This window comes from Ranitomeya variabilis, chromosome 2 (assembly GCF_051348905.1).
Source record: "Ranitomeya variabilis isolate aRanVar5 chromosome 2, aRanVar5.hap1, whole genome shotgun sequence".
In the NCBI taxonomy this organism is placed as follows: domain Eukaryota; kingdom Metazoa; phylum Chordata; class Amphibia; order Anura; family Dendrobatidae; genus Ranitomeya; species Ranitomeya variabilis.
In genome coordinates, this window is record NC_135233.1 from 215,956,619 (window position 1) to 215,973,152 (window position 16,534).

A 16,534-nucleotide genomic window follows, 5' to 3' on the forward strand; every position below is an offset into this window, starting at 1 on the left:
AATGTTAATAATATCATCCAATACTCAAAATATTGCACAGCCGAAACTCATACCATTTGCTAGAGTATATTTCTCTGATTTAAAGGTGCTTAATCATTTTTTTTTTTTAGGGTTAGGAAAATAAATTATATTTGACCAAACCCATGCTGTTCTTGTTTTAACACCTCCCAGGGTCTCTTTTTCCGGATCCTTAACACACAGGAAATGGCTCTCAGCCAATCACTGGCTGAGGCAGGTCATGACTACAGCCATTGATTGGCTGTACAGTCCTATGTGTTGAGGGAGACCAGAAAGTAGAGACCAGTGGGGGACTAATAAGGATAGTATCTCTTTTTGATTTATTTTGCCATTCTGACTTTTTTTTTTAAAAGAAAATATATATATATAAACAGTGTCCTCTTTAAATACCAAAACCACTCATAGTAGAAAACATGGATTCTTACTACTGGTAACATCACCACACTAGTCCAAATGCTATGTGTGTTATCGCAGCTTGGCCTCAGTGTGTGGAATTGAGCTGCAATACAACAAACACCCTATGGACAAGTGTGGCGCTATTTCTGGAAGAACGCATTCCTTTTTACCATAGAACATTTTCCAAGTATTATACATCTACAAAATAGAGGTTATTCTAAGACTGGTATGCTTTTTTTTTCTTGCCACATTTCTGTCTGTTGGTTTGCCTTACGGTCAGAGTGCTACCGTGGTCGCGTATTAAGTCATGTGTCAGCACAGAAGACATGGCATCAAGAGGAATGGCCTAGTGTCTGGATGTCAGTCTGAGTGCTCGTGATTCATGGAGTGAGATCATCGGTGGAAGAGCTCTGCATTAGTCCAGACTGTATATTAGAATAAGTAACAAGCCGGGCGTCAGATGGAGAGCGCCAGCAGATTCTGCATCAATCTCGGCAGGAAGAGTTTGACACCTTGTTCTAGGTAGAAACGACAAAGTGCTTTAGGAAATCTGTCACCAGCTTCTCTAAGCAGTATTACAGGATTATCCATTAGCGCAATAAATGCTGGAAATAAGTGATGCAAAATAAGGAACATTCTACTTAAGAACCCTACGTCTGAGCTGTTTACAACTTGTTGTCCTTCAGATTTTCTTCACCAATGCATCACTTGTAATCGAAATTTGCATGAAGGACAGTTGTCAGAAGTTGTCATATAAACTATCATATGGCTCTTGATTACCCATTTCATTATGGCTTAGACTTTGGACTTTCCTTCTAACATCAAGGCCTCTAAAATCATGCAACATTAATATATTGGGAGCAGAAATACAAAAAGCAATAAAGTGGCACTCACCACTCATCATGCCTGGGAATACTGAGACATGTTGATTAAAAGCAGTGAAAACCACGCTTCCGCTAAGCCTTCAGTTAAATTAATACGTTGTTCAGCACTATACATACAAAGATGTCATTCATAATTGCTGGCTTCTAAAAGGGGTTGTTCACAATTTTCTTTTCCCAAATGTTTCCTCTTTATCCTAGAGGTTTCTCCTGGCATTGCAGCACAGTCTTAATGGCTTGAATGGGTGTGAGCTGTGTTACAGACACAAACAAGTCGTTTCTTGGCTTGTTTAAATGAGCAGACTGTCCTACTGATGCAAAAAGAACAATCACTAGGAGGTCATTCTGTGCACATAGGCTACCATTGTTCTTGGTAGCACATGTACTGTTTACTAGAACCTTTCAATGTTCAGTTGGGTTCAGATTGGCGAATATCCTGATGTTTGCCGAGGTAAAACAAAACACCTTCAGTGAATTAAAAAGCTGCCAAAACAGATAAAATTAGTGGCAGACAACAGAAAAAGTGGCATCAATTGACCCATCAATTGCACTATCAATAAATAATTTGAGAAAAATTGACATGGGATATTTTTGATCACTAGACAGGCAAAAATGACAGCTGCCGGCTGCAACCCTCAGCTGTCAGCGATGGCAAGGTTGCTTATCAAGAATAGAGGGATTCCCATGCTGTTTTTTTAATTATTTAAATAAATAATTAAAAAAAAAAACTACGGGGGGTCCCCCCTATTTTTGACAACCAGACAAACTAAAGCAGTCACCTGAGTGCTGGTATTCTCAGGCTGGTATGGGGCCATGAATATTGCCCCCCAGCCTTAGGCTACTTTCACACTAGCGTCTGTACGGGGCCGTCATGCTGCGTCGGCCCGACGTACCGACGCATACTGTGCAAGCGCCACACAACGGGGGCAGCGGATGCTGTTTTTCCACGCATCTGCTGCCCCATTGTGAGGTGCGGGGAGGTGAGGGCGGAGTTCCGGCCCCGCAGGCTCGGTCGGAAATGGCGGACCGTCGGCACCAAAAAACGTTACATGTAACGTTTTTTGCTGCCGGCGGTCCGCCACAACACGACGCAACCGTCGCACGACGGTTGCGACGTGTGTCAATACGTCGCAATGCATCGCTAATGTTAGTCTATGGTGAAAAAACGCATCCTGCAGACAACTTTGCAGGATGCGTTTTTTTGCCAAAACGACGCATTGTGAAAAAATGCAAAAAAAACTAGTGTGAAAGTAGCCTTAGAATAGCAGCCCACAGCCCCATCAAAAAGGCACATCTATTGGATGTGCCAATTCTGACGCTTTGCCTGGCTCTTCCCACTTGCCCTGTGGCAAGTGGGGTTCATATTTGTGGAATTGATGTAACCTTTGTATAATCTGCTCAGCTCAACCCATTCAGCTTTTAAACCCAATAGTTGAAAGTCACAGCGGAATTAGAGAGTACGCTGGTTTGGTTGGCCAGGTATTGCTTGACCACCTTTAAAAACTTTTCCCTCCTTGTCAAAAATACCTAGTCACCAGGCCCTGGGTGCTGAGCTGGTGTCATGAAAATGGCCCACGCATTTAATAGTGTACCCCTGGCTCTGCTGTGTGTCTCCATGGCCTCTTCTTGGATGGGCAAGTAAGCTTGCACCCTGCTGCTAGAGTTGTCTGATGGGAATTTTTTTTCAACATATTTTCCACAATGGCCTTCTGGTATAGCACCATTTTAGAAGACCTCTCCACCTCAGGAAGGAGAGATGCAAAGTTCTCCTTGTAACGGGAGTCTAGCAGGGTGAACAACCAGTATTCTTTGTTGACTAAGATCAAGGTATCGCAAAGGAAAGGCAGCGGTTAGTGTTGAGCGATACCGTCCGATACTTGAAAGTATCAGTATCGGAAAGTATTGGCCGATACCGGCAAAGTATCGGATCTAATCCGATACCGATACCCAATACCAATACAAGTCAATGGGACACCAAGTATCGGACGGTATCCTGTATGGTTCCCAGGGTCTGAAGGAGAGGAAACTCTCCTTCAGGCCCTGGGATCCATATCAATGTGTAAAAGAAAGAATTAAAATAAAAAATAGGGATATACTCACCCTCTGACGCGCCCTGGACTTTACCGCCGTAACCGGGAGCCGTTGTACCTAAGAATGCGCGCTTGAAGGGCCTTAGATGACGTCACGGCGCTCTGATTGGTCCGTAGCGGTCGCGTGACCGCTACGCGACTAATCACAAAGCCGTGACGTCACCTAAGGTCTTTCAAGCGCCGCCAGAGAGGTGAGTATATCCCTATTCTTTGTTTTAATTCTTTCTTTTACACATTGATATTAATCCCGATACCGATTCCCGATACCACAAAAGTATCGGATCTCGGTATCGGAATTCTGATACCGCAAGTATCGGCCGATACCCGATACTTGCGGTATCGGAATGCTCAACACTAGCAGCGGTACATAAAGTCGGCCATATGTGGCAAGCTGCACACAGCCGACACTCCCCGTCTCCACCATGATGACGACTCTCCATCTCCTCCTCCTCCTTCACATCCTCAGCCCATCCATGTAGGAGAAACGGGACGAAGGTTGTGTGGCTACAAGCTTTTGTTGCGAGCAACCAGCTCCTGTTCCTTCTTTCTCTTCCTCTGCATCCACCTCCTCATTGTTACCCAATCTGCACTGAGCAGATGAGATGAGCCTGGGCTGGCTACAATCTCTCTGTGTTAGGTCTTCCACCATCCCCAGCTGGTCCACATGTAAAGCTTTATGTTTAATTGTGAGCAGCGACTGTTTAAGTAGGCACAGCACAGAAGCAGGACAGTTGCGTTATGGCATCATCGCCACTCACCATCTTTGTGGAGTCCTCAAAGTCTTGGAGAACCAAACAATTGTCAGACATCCATGCCCATTCTTCAGTTGTCATGACTCTCCTTCTCACAAAGCCTTGCCAGCATGTGCAGTGTGGAGTTCCATATGGTGAGCTGGCACTTGCATGCGCTGCTGCAGCACTGTTGTGAATTTACTTTTTGCTCCCTCTAGTGGTTACTAGTTTTTTGACTCTGGTTTTTCTGTCATTCCTTTTATCCGCACCTGGGTCGTTAGTTAAGGGTGTTGCTATTTAAGCTCCCTGGACCTTCAGTTCAATGCCTGGCAACGTAGTTATCAGAGCTAGTCTTCTGTGCTCTTGGCTACTGATCCTGGTTCCAGTTATATCAGCTAAGTCCGCTTTTTGCTTTTTGCTATTTTGTTTTGGTTTTGTATTTTTGTCCAGCTTGTTCCAAATATATATCCTGACCTTTGCTGGAAGCTCTAGGGGGCTGGTGTTCTCCCCCCGGACCGTTAGACGGTTCGGGGGTTCTTGAATTTCCAGTGTGGATTTTGATAGGGTTTTTGTTGACCATATAAGTTACCTTTCTTTATTCTGCTATCAGTAAGCGGGCCTCTCTGTGCTAAACCTGGTTCATTTCTGTGTTTGTCATTTCCTCTTACCTCACCGTTATTATTTGTGGGGGGCTTCTATCCAGCTTTGGGGTCCCCTTCTCTGGAGGCAAGAAAGGTCTTTTGTTTTCCTCTACTAGGGGTAGCTAGATTCTCCGGCTGGAGCGTGTCATCTAGAATCAACGTAGGAATGATCCCCGGCTACTTCTAGTGTTGGCGTTAGGAGTAGATATATGGTCAACCCAGCTACCACTGCCCTATGAGCAGGATTTTTGTATTCTGCAGACTTCCACGTTCCTCTGAGACCCTCGCCATTGGGGTCATAACAGTTTGCCAGGCCAGTATTAAATGTTTAATGCATTGCAGAAGAGGGATTATAAGAAAGAAGATTCTGAGGTTTTTTTTTTTTTTTTTCTTCTTCCCCTTTACCTCAGAGTGGCTATGCTTGCTGCAGACATGAATGTCCAGACCTTGATTACAAGTGTGGACCAGCTGGCTACTCGTGTGCAGGGCATACAAGACTATGTTATCAGTAATCCTAGGTCAGAACCTAAAATACCGATTCCTGAACTGTTTTCCGGAGACAGGTTTAAGTTTAGGAATTTTGTGAATAATTGTAAATTGTTTTTGTCCCTGAGACCCTGTTCATCTGGAGACTCTGCTCAGCAAGTAAAAATTGTTATTTCGTTCTTACGGGGCGACCCTCAGGATTGGGCTTTTTCGCTGGCGCCAGGAGATCCGGCATTGGCTGATATTAATGCGTTTTTTCTGGCGCTCGGTTTACTTTATGAGGAACCCAATCTTGAGATTCAGGCAGAAAAGGCCTTGCTGGCTATGTCTCAGGGGCAGGACGAGGCTGAAGTGTACTGCCAAAAATTTCGGAAATGGTCCGTGCTGACACATTGGAACGAGTGTGCACTGGCCGCTAATTTTAGAAATGGCCTTTCTGAAGCCATTAAGAATGTTATGGTGGGTTTTCCCATTCCCACAGGTCTGAATGATACTATGGCACTGGCTATTCAAATTGACCGGCGGTTGCGGGAGCGCAAAACCGCAAATTCCCTCATGGTGTTGTCTGAACAGACACCTAATTCGGTGCAATGTGATAGAAAAATCGCAAATTCCCTCATGGTGTTGTCTGAACAGACACCTGATTTAATGCAATGTGATAGAATCCTGACTAGAAATGAGCGGAAAATTCATAGACGCCGGAATGGCTTGTGCTACTACTGTGGTGATTCTACACATATTATCTCAGCATGCTCTAAACGTATAGCTAAGGTTGTTAGTCCTGTCACCGTTGGTAATTTGCAACCTAAATTTATTCTGTCTGTAACTTTGATTTGCTCACTGTCGTCTTTTCCTGTCATGGCGTTTGTAGATTCAGGTGCTGCCCTGAGTCTTATGGATCTGTCATTTGCTAAGCACTGTGGTTTTACTCTTGAACCATTAGAAAATCCTATTCCTCTTAGGGGTATTGATGCTACGCCATTGGCAGCAAATAAACCGCAGTATTGGACACAGGTTACCATGTGCATGACTCCTGAACACCGCGAGGTGATACGTTTCCTGGTTTTACATAAAATGCATGATTTGGTTGTTTTAGGGCTGCCATGGTTACAGACCCATAATCCAGTCCTGGACTGGAAGGCTATGTCAGTCTCAAGTTGGGGCTGTCGTGGTATTCATGGGGATTCCCTGCCTGTGTCTATTGCTTCTTCTACGCCTTCGGAAGTTCCGGAGTATTTGTCTGATTATCAGGATGTCTTCAGTGAGTCTGAGTCCAGTGCACTGCCTCCTCATAGGGACTGTGACTGTGCTATAGATTTGATCCCAGGCAGTAAATTTCCTAAGGGAAGACTGTTTAATCTGTCGGTACCTGAACATACCGCTATGCGTTCATATATCAAGGAGTCTCTAGAGAAAGGACATATTCGTCCGTCTTCTTCCCCTCTTGGTGCGGGATTCTTTTTTGTGGCAAAAAAGGACGGATCTTTGAGACCTTGTATTGATTATCGGCTTTTAAATAAGATCACTGTCAAATTTCAGTATCCTTTACCGCTGTTGTCTGACTTGTTTGCCCGGATTAAAGGTGCCAAGTGGTTCACCAAGATAGATCTTCGTGGTGCGTACAACCTTGTGCGCATTAAGCAAGGTGATGAATGGAAAACCGCATTCAATACGCCCGAAGGTCATTTTGAGTACTTGGTGATGCCTTTTGGGCTCTCCAATGCGCCTTCAGTTTTTCAGTCCTTTATGCATGACATTTTCCGGAAGTATCTGGATAAATTTTTGATTGTTTATCTGGATGATATTTTGGTTTTTTCTGATAATTGGGATTCGCATGTGGAGCAGGTCAGGTTGGTCTTTAAAATTTTGCGTGAAAATTCTTTGTTTGTCAAGGGCTCAAAGTGTCTCTTTGGTGTACAGAAGGTTCCCTTTTTGGGGTTCATTTTTTCCCCTTCTGCTGTGGAGATGGACCCAGTCAAGGTCCGAGCTATTCTTGATTGGACTCAGCCCTCGTCAGTTAAGAGTCTACAGAAGTTCTTGGGTTTCGCTAACTTCTACCGTCGTTTTATCGCTAATTTTTCTAGCATTGTGAAACCTTTGACGGATATGACCAAGAAGGGCTCCGATGTAGCTAACTGGGCTCCTGCTGCCGTGGAGGCTTTCCAGGAGTTGAAACGCCGGTTTACTTCGGCGCCTGTTTTGTGCCAGCCCGATGTCTCACTTCCCTTTCAGGTTGAGGTGGATGCTTCAGAGATTGGAGCAGGGGCCGTTTTGTCGCAGAGAGGCCCTGGTTGCTCTGTTATGAAACCTTGTGCCTTTTTCTCTAGGAAGTTTTCGCCTGCCGAGCGAAATTATGATGTGGGCAATCGGGAGTTGTTGGCCATGAAATGGGCATTTGAGGAGTGGCGTCATTGGCTCGAGGGTGCTAAGCATCGTGTGGTGGTCTTGACTGATCACAAAAATCTGATGTATCTCGAGTCTGCTAAACGCCTTAATCCGAGACAGGCCCGCTGGTCATTGTTTTTCTCCCGCTTTGATTTTGTTGTCTCGTATTTACCAGGTTCAAAGAATGTGAAGGCCGATGCTCTTTCTAGGAGCTTTGTGCCTGATGCTCCTGGAGTCGCTGATCCTGTTGGTATTCTTAAAGATGGAGTTATCTTGTCAGCTATTTCTCCGGATCTGCGACGTGTGTTGCAGAGATTTCAGGCTGATAGGCCTGAGTCTTGTCCACCTGACAGACTGTTTGTCCCGGATAAGTGGACCAGCAGAGTCATTTCCGAGGTTCATTCCTCGGTGTTGGCAGGTCACCCGGGAATTTTTGGCACCAGAGATCTGGTGGCCAGGTCCTTTTGGTGGCCTTCCTTGTCAAGGGATGTGCGGTCATTTGTGCAGTCCTGTGGGACTTGTGCTCGAGCTAAGCCTTGCTGTTCTCGTGCCAGCGGTTTGCTCTTGCCCTTGCCTGTCCCGAAGAGACCTTGGACACATATCTCCATGGATTTCATTTCTGATCTTCCGCTATCCCAGGGCATGTCCGTTATCTGGGTGATATGTGATCGCTTCTCAAAGATGGTCCATTTGGTTCCTTTGCCTAAGCTGCCTTCCTCTTCCGATCTGGTTCCTGTGTTTTTCCAGAACGTGGTTCGTTTGCACGGCATCCCTGAGAATATTGTGTCAGACAGAGGATCCCAGTTCGTTTCCAGATTCTGGCGATCCTTTTGTAGTAGGATGGGCATTGATTTGTCGTTTTCGTCTGCTTTCCATCCTCAGACTAATGGACAGATGGAGCGAACCAATCAGACTTTGGAGGCTTATTTGAGGTGTTTTGTCTCTGCTGATCAGGACGATTGGGTGACATTCTTGCCGTTGGCTGAGTTTGCCCTTAATAATCGGGCTAGTTCCGCCACCTTGGTTTCGCCTTTTTTCTGCAACTCTGGTTTCCATCCTCGCTTTTCTTCGGGTCATGTGGAGCCTTCTGACTGTCCTGGGGTGGATTCTGTGGTGGATAGGTTGCAGCGGATCTGGAATCATGTGGTGGACAACTTGAAGTTGTCACAGGAGAGGGCTCAGCGCTTTGCCAACCGCCGCCGCGGTGTGGGTCCCCGACTACGCGTTGGGGATTTGGTATGGCTTTCTTCCCGCTTTGTTCCTATGAAGGTCTCCTCTCCCAAATTTAAACCTCGTTTTATTGGGCCTTACAAGATATTGGAAAGCCTTAATCCTGTATCTTTTCGTCTGGATCTTCCTGTGTCGTTTGCTATTCACAATGTATTTCATAGGTCCTTGTTGCGGCGGTACATTGTGCCTATAGTTCCTTCTGCTGAGCCTCCTGCTCCGGTGTTGGTTGAGGGCGAGTTGGAGTACGTGGTGGAGAAGATCTTGGATTCTCGCCTCTCCAGGCGGAGGCTTCAGTACCTGGTCAAGTGGAAGGGCTATGGTCAGGAGGATAATTCCTGGGTGGTTGCCTCTGATGTTCATGAGGCCGATTTAGTTTGTGCCTTTCATGCCGCTCATCCTGATCGCCCTGGTGGTCGTGGTGAGGGTTCGGTGACCCCTCACTAAGGGGGGGGTACTGTTGTGAATTTACTTTTTGCTCCCTCTAGTGGTTACTAGTTTTTTGACTCTGGTTTTTCTGTCATTCCTTTTATCCGCACCTGGGTCGTTAGTTAAGGGTGTTGCTATTTAAGCTCCCTGGACCTTCAGTTCAATGCCTGGCAACGTAGTTATCAGAGCTAGTCTTCTGTGCTCTTGGCTACTGATCCTGGTTCCAGTTATATCAGCTAAGTCCGCTTTTTGCTTTTTGCTATTTTGTTTTGGTTTTGTATTTTTGTCCAGCTTGTTCCAAATATATATCCTGACCTTTGCTGGAAGCTCTAGGGGGCTGGTGTTCTCCCCCCGGACCGTTAGACGGTTCGGGGGTTCTTGAATTTCCAGTGTGGATTTTGATAGGGTTTTTGTTGACCATATAAGTTACCTTTCTTTATTCTGCTATCAGTAAGCGGGCCTCTCTGTGCTAAACCTGGTTCATTTCTGTGTTTGTCATTTCCTCTTACCTCACCGTTATTATTTGTGGGGGGCTTCTATCCAGCTTTGGGGTCCCCTTCTCTGGAGGCAAGAAAGGTCTTTTGTTTTCCTCTACTAGGGGTAGCTAGATTCTCCGGCTGGAGCGTGTCATCTAGAATCAACGTAGGAATGATCCCCGGCTACTTCTAGTGTTGGCGTTAGGAGTAGATATATGGTCAACCCAGCTACCACTGCCCTATGAGCTGGATTTTTGTATTCTGCAGACTTCCACGTTCCTCTGAGACCCTCGCCATTGGGGTCATAACACAGCACTGCCAGAGCAGTGGCAGCTGTGGCCTACTTGTGGAAACAGGTGCTCATGTGGTGTACCTTGACCAGAATATCCGGCAAATCTGAGTATGTTTTCAGAAACCACTGAACTACCAAGTTGAGCACATGTACCAAGCATGGCACATGTGTGAGCTTGCCAAGCTTCACAGCCACCTCCAGGTTACGCCCATTATCATACACAACCATGCCTGGTTTGAGGTTCATTGGCAAAAACCACAGATCTGTCTGGTCTGTTACTCCTTAAATTAGCTTCAGCAGAGCTTCTTGCCACTTCATTAAGGCAGTGTTGCTGGCTCTGAGACACCATCGAATTTGGAGGATGAGGAGGACCAGAAGGGGTGCAAAAACTGATGTAGGAGGTGGAGGAAACCCTGATAGAAGTAGGCCAGCAATCCTCGGCGTTGGGAGCACATGCGCTGTGCCGGGGTGTGATTCGGCTCCAGCCTCCACAATGTTCACCCAGTGTGCAGTCAAAGAAATGTAGCATCCCTGGCCACAAGCACTTGTCCACGTATCGGTTGTTAAGTGGACAATGCCAGTAAGTGCATAGGTAAAGGTTTCTGGAAGCATGCTGGTAAAACGCGGGGACGCCACATCAGCAGAAAAAGTGGCAGCTCGGGACAGAGTACCGAGGGACAGCTGCCATCATGAGTCGGTGGAAATCCTCCGTGTCTACCAGCCTAAATAGCAACATTTCCATGGCATGAAACCTGGAAATGTGCCAGTTTTGCATTTGGGCCTGTGGGTGGGTGTCTGGGAACTTTCTTTTTCGTTCCAAGGTCTGGGGTAGGGACAGCTAAACACTGAGCTGGGACAAGAATAGGTGCAGGGCAGGAGGCATCTGCACCAGCATTTTGAACAGGGGAGTTGGAAGCACCTAGCACAGGGGAAGAGGTAGTGGTGTCATCCAATGGCACCAATCGTGGACCCAGGCGTTCTTCCCACCAAGTTGGGTGCCTTAGATGACGTGTACCTGATCATGGCAAATGGCCATTTTGCTTGTCTCAAACTCTCTTTAAAAAAGTCCCAGACTGAGAAACACCTAACTCTTTGATGGAGAAATTCAGGACGGTCAGTGCTCTGCGGAAGTTTCCCGCCTCCTCCATCTGGTCACCCCACTGCCTCTTCCCGTCTGTTTCGATGCTGCTGGTCTCGCTCTGCTTGCCAGCTTCCCAGGTTGGGTCGGTGATTTTGTCATCCACCACTGCAAACTGTTCCTCCTGACTTCATGACTCAACACCACCACTTACTGGCAACTGTGTCTCATCATCAACTTCCTTCTCCTCCTTATCTCAAATTTGCTGTTCCCCACTGTCATGTTCTTGCGGCCGTAGCTGCTCTAAGCTTTGTGCATCACTAAACAGCATGTCGTCCTGTCCCTCTTGGAGCATGTAGGTTGAGAGGCCACAATCAAGAAATGTTATGGTAAACAGCTTCTTGGAACATCCTAGAGTGCGATCACTAGTCTCCTGGAACTCAACATGGTGGGAGGAAGGATGATCAGGGAGAGGATTAAGCGATCCAGACTTTACGCTGGTGAAACTGGACCATGTTAAATATTGTGTGGTGCTGCCAAGCCTGATGGAAGCATTATCTGCTTTCCAACCAACCACCTGTTCACACTGTTCTGGCTTCAGAAGTGGTGTACCGTACTCCCCTTCAAAGTCGGAGAGGAACCTATGTGTTGTAAATGGGCGTGTTTTTTGTGCTTCAGCAACAGGTATAGTCGCACCTGCCCACGTCCTTGGCATCTGCGTTCACCATCATCAGCACTTTCACTTTCCCGTCCCTTAATGCATATGTATTTTGTAATTGCTAGGTCTCTTGAAACCAAGTGTATTTTTAATAAAAGAAAAACATTGGTCACCTGCAGCAATCAAAGCTTTTTTTGTGAGTTTATTCCACCGTAATGTAACTGAAAGAATGCAAAAAAGTGTATGGCTGACAATCAAATTCAATCCAGAAAAACGTTTCAATGCTTTTTATCAGTTTCAGAGATAACAGAAATATTCAGACAAAGTAACACAGTATGTCTGAGAAATGGAGGCCTACAAAATTTGCGGACCCGCAGCATCAAAATCACCGCGGATCCGCGGTAAAAACCGCAAAGTGTGAACATGGCCTTAGAGATCACAGAAATGTACCCCATACTATGAAATAGTGTATGGTTGAGAAATGAGGCCGAGTAAAATGTTTCAATGATTTTTCGGTGTGTTATATAACACAAAAAAGGACCTCAAAGCACATAATATTTGATGGATCAAAATATATTCAATTCTTCCTTTATAAAAAAAACTGCACCTATATATTTGCCAATGGACTGCACAGGCCTAATCCCTGCCTACAGGCTGGATTTTGTCACTCTTCCTGCTCCTACGAATCTCTCCCCCTCCCTAAGCTAAATGAGGATTGAATGTGCTGCAAATGATTAGCCTTTGGAAGGGCTGTTAGTATAATAGCTGGTATAATGGCTCAGTTTCAGCACCAGTATCAACACTACAAGCCTCTGATTTGATCTACTGTGGATATAGGTCTCGACAGGCATTCTCTCCCTCCAATATGAAGTGTCACAGAGCTTTGTAATGGTTTCAGTGTGCCTAGCTGGGCAGTGCCTGTCCTTTTATAACCTCTGATGAGGTCACATGGCCAGCCAATCACAGTAATGCCACAACCAAGATGGCTACGGCATGACAGTGACTCACAGGCAATCCCCGCATGCTTATTGGCTGCATAAAAGGTGCTAAAGATTTGGGGTGGGGATTCGAGTTCTACATCGAGCACCGTCAATTACTTGCTGAGAAAAGAGCACATTCAAGCACCGTGATGCTCGAGTGATAACAGAAGATCACTGAGCATGCTCGCTCATCCCTACCGAGCATTCTCGGGTGCTAACCTAGTGTCTTTGGCATGCCTGAATAATATATTCGAGTCACCACGGCTACATGTCTCATAGCCGTTAGCCGCAACACATGTGGGGTTTGCCCGTTTGTTAGCTAATCGTTGCATGTGTGGCAGCTGTCTGACAGCCACGAGACATGCAGCAGCAGGGACTCATACACATTATTTGAGCACACTGATGACATTCGGTTAGCACCCGCGCATGGTGGATAACAACTTATGTGAGCAAGTTCGCTCATCATTAATTACTACAAGAAGGGGCCCAGGATGAGGGCAATTATTATGGAAAGAGGCCTGGATAGAGCTATTATTACAGAAAGGGGGCCAGGATGGGGTATATTATAACAAGATGGGGGGTAGAAAGTAGGCCATTATTACAGAAAGGGGGAAGAATTAGGGAAATTATTACAAAATGGGGTCCAAGACACAAAAAATTATTAAAGTATGGGGGCAAAGATGGAGAACATTATTACACGGGCTCATACATCTTATTATGTTGGTGGGGGCCATAGTCCAAATTTTGCCACTGGTCAGGTCACTTCTTTTAGCTGCTTGATGCCTTTGGAAACCATAAACCGATAAAAGACGTTCCAAAGACTGAATGTATGAGCAGCAAATTTTACATAGTAAACCATATCTTCAATCTTGAGCATTTAGTTAGTGCTTTTTCAGGAGTGTTTTTTTTTCCACCTGCAAAAGACATCACGTACACAAACCCTTATTGGTAGAAGAGAATTGTTAGAAATGCTCATTCTTGATAATTGGGCACCTTTAGCCAAAAGACTATTTTCCTAGGCAAGGCTACTCTGAAATATCCTATTATCTCAGACTATTTATTTGCCGAAATCTGTATTAACATTTATCAATTTAAAATATGAATGATAAATAATAATGTAGACGGAGCATAAATCAACGAATTTCACTACCACAATGATTTTCAAAACACATTGAAAGAGTTGGAGCATTAACATTTCCATTGACTACATTAAGTTTTAGCGTTGCCTTTAAATTTAAGCACTGAACATATTGCTTGCAAAAGTTAGAGAATAATATAACCTCACACATCCACTTCCCGACATAACAACAACATTTTTCTTTTTTTTTTCCTTACTGTCAAGACACCCCCTCACACTCTCAATGTCCCCAACATCCGGGCTGTCACCGTGCTGCCGGTTTATGATAGCCAGGATAGCCCGTCTCTGCTCCCTCCGCATTCACAGACATAAAAATTTTATTTCCCATATGTCTGGCCAGTTACACAGGAGATAAAACCTCCGTAAATTTCAGCATTATCACCAGGAAGTTAGTTCAGGGGGTTTTATTGGCTAGCTGCCGCTTCTTGGCGTTGACGCAGGTCCAAGTGGTGATGTGATTTACAGGGCGATGAAATGGCTCTTCTCATCATTGAAGACTACAGTTGGGCTGAAATGGGAGATGATTTGGATTCTTCTAACATAATACAAGATGAAGCTCCACAGTCCAGCCTGAGCTGGAAACCCTTAGAAAAATGGCAATAACATATATACCAGCTGGAATAGTTGGTTATTATCATTTTTATGGTTATGGCTTTTTGTGCACGGTTGGCCTCATAACCGTACACATTAAAATATCTTTTCCTAAAAGTAATATAAAATTAATTGCAAGTAATGAAGGTATAATAAATACACTAAGCGGAGAAAGCTCCTTATTTCCCTATTATATTTTCCATTGATACAGAACTTTACCCTAAATTATGGCATTATAATGGCCATTGGCCATCCCATTAGAAACACAAAAGAACCCAATTTTTTTTTAGGAGATTACACATGACTCAGATTTGTCTCAATAAACTATAATTTCCAATTTACTTTTTTTTTTTTTCCTCGAGTCATTTCACTAGGTGGTGGGATGTAGTCAGTCCAATAAGGGTCTCCTTAAAAGGAAGCCTGGAGGGTTGAAAAGTACATCAGGAGGAGCTGATCAGATCGATAAATTGTTTTGTGGCAAGAAATTCTATAAAACTTGCATTTTTTCTTCCTTCTATAAGTCACAGCTTGGGTTCATATCGACTTCAGAAATGTGCCAAAGTGTGGCCAGTGGCCACCAGAAATGGTGTCATGTTCTTTGGACAACAAAATGTTCCTCCAGACTTGCTTTGTTATGACTGCCATCGGACGATTTTCCAGATTGGCCAGTAGCTTGCAACCTATTCTTGCAGGCGTTTATCCCATGAGACCCCATTCAAATGCAAAGGCTGCAAAAATTGCAATTGATTTCACCATCTGTGTCAAATCCTTCATGTATGGATACACCCTAAAAGGTAAATTCACATTCGTCTTTCTTGGTGTTTTTTTAGAGGATCTGCTTCTAAAAACGGAGGAAAAAGCGTTCACAAAATGTTAAAATAAAAACAATTTTTTCTATTCATTTCTATGGAAAAGGCACTTTACTGTTCACATGCTCAGGCTTTTGAAAGTCTTTTGGAACACTTTAGGCTTTCAAAAACACCTGGTGGGAGAAAATAAAGTGCTCATCATTTCTTCATAACATTTTCTGATGCAGACTTCGCCAAGCTAGGCAGTGTCCAATCAGAAAGTTGTATAAACACTTTAAGAAAAAAAACAACAGCAAAAAAAAACTGTTCAACAATACTTGAAAAACTCTTTAAAACATCTTTAGGAAACTGTTCTGGAAAAAAAGAAAAAAACTCCTGTACAACCTCTCCATTTCCTGAAGCAGTTTCCACCCTTCATTCTACCCTATGTTTAAACCATTTAAAAATGCTTTGAAAAATTGTACAATTATAGGAAATTCATGTTGCTCTTCATTTGAGGACTTTTTAGAGCTTTTTTTTGTCCTGTATATATATATATTTTTTTTAAATGCCTGAAGGGAAAAAAAATAGATATTTAATTGAAGTGGATCATGAAAGAAACCTCTTCAAACTAGACATTGCGCAATAAAAAAAACTGCAAATAACATTTCAGGGTAAAGAAAAAAAAACCTTTTCCAAAATGGGAGCATTTTCTGAAACAGTTTAATGCCTCAAAAATCTCTGTGTGAACATAATCTTAGTATGGAATTTTTGAAGTTGCAATATGGAACCATTAAGAGCCTAACCAATGAAACAGTTAAATGTGTGTTCCTTTGTTGCTCCAAGGACTATTTAACTGGATAGGGTGTTCGAAGAATTTAGCAGAAAATTAATGGGAAAGATTGCCGCCTTTGTAATTTTGTACGTTTGCCTTTTCTAACCTTCTCCCTGTGAACCGGTTTCTAATGAGCAAAAACAAAGCACATCCAATTAATAAGGACCAAAGCATTTATTTCCTAGGCCTAATTAACAACAGGAGAGTGTCCTTGTTGTGCCGTTGATGTCATAAAGCATCACAGAACTGTAATGGGCCTCCATGCACTCACATTCGCCGTGAGTTTGGGAATGTAAAACGTGGTAAAAATATTTAATGAAGTGAGGAGGAGGGCATGGAGATTGCACGGTAGGAAATGTTTAAGAATTTTACTGCCTGCCTGAAGATTGCAGGAATCCTTATTAGCAATGATTT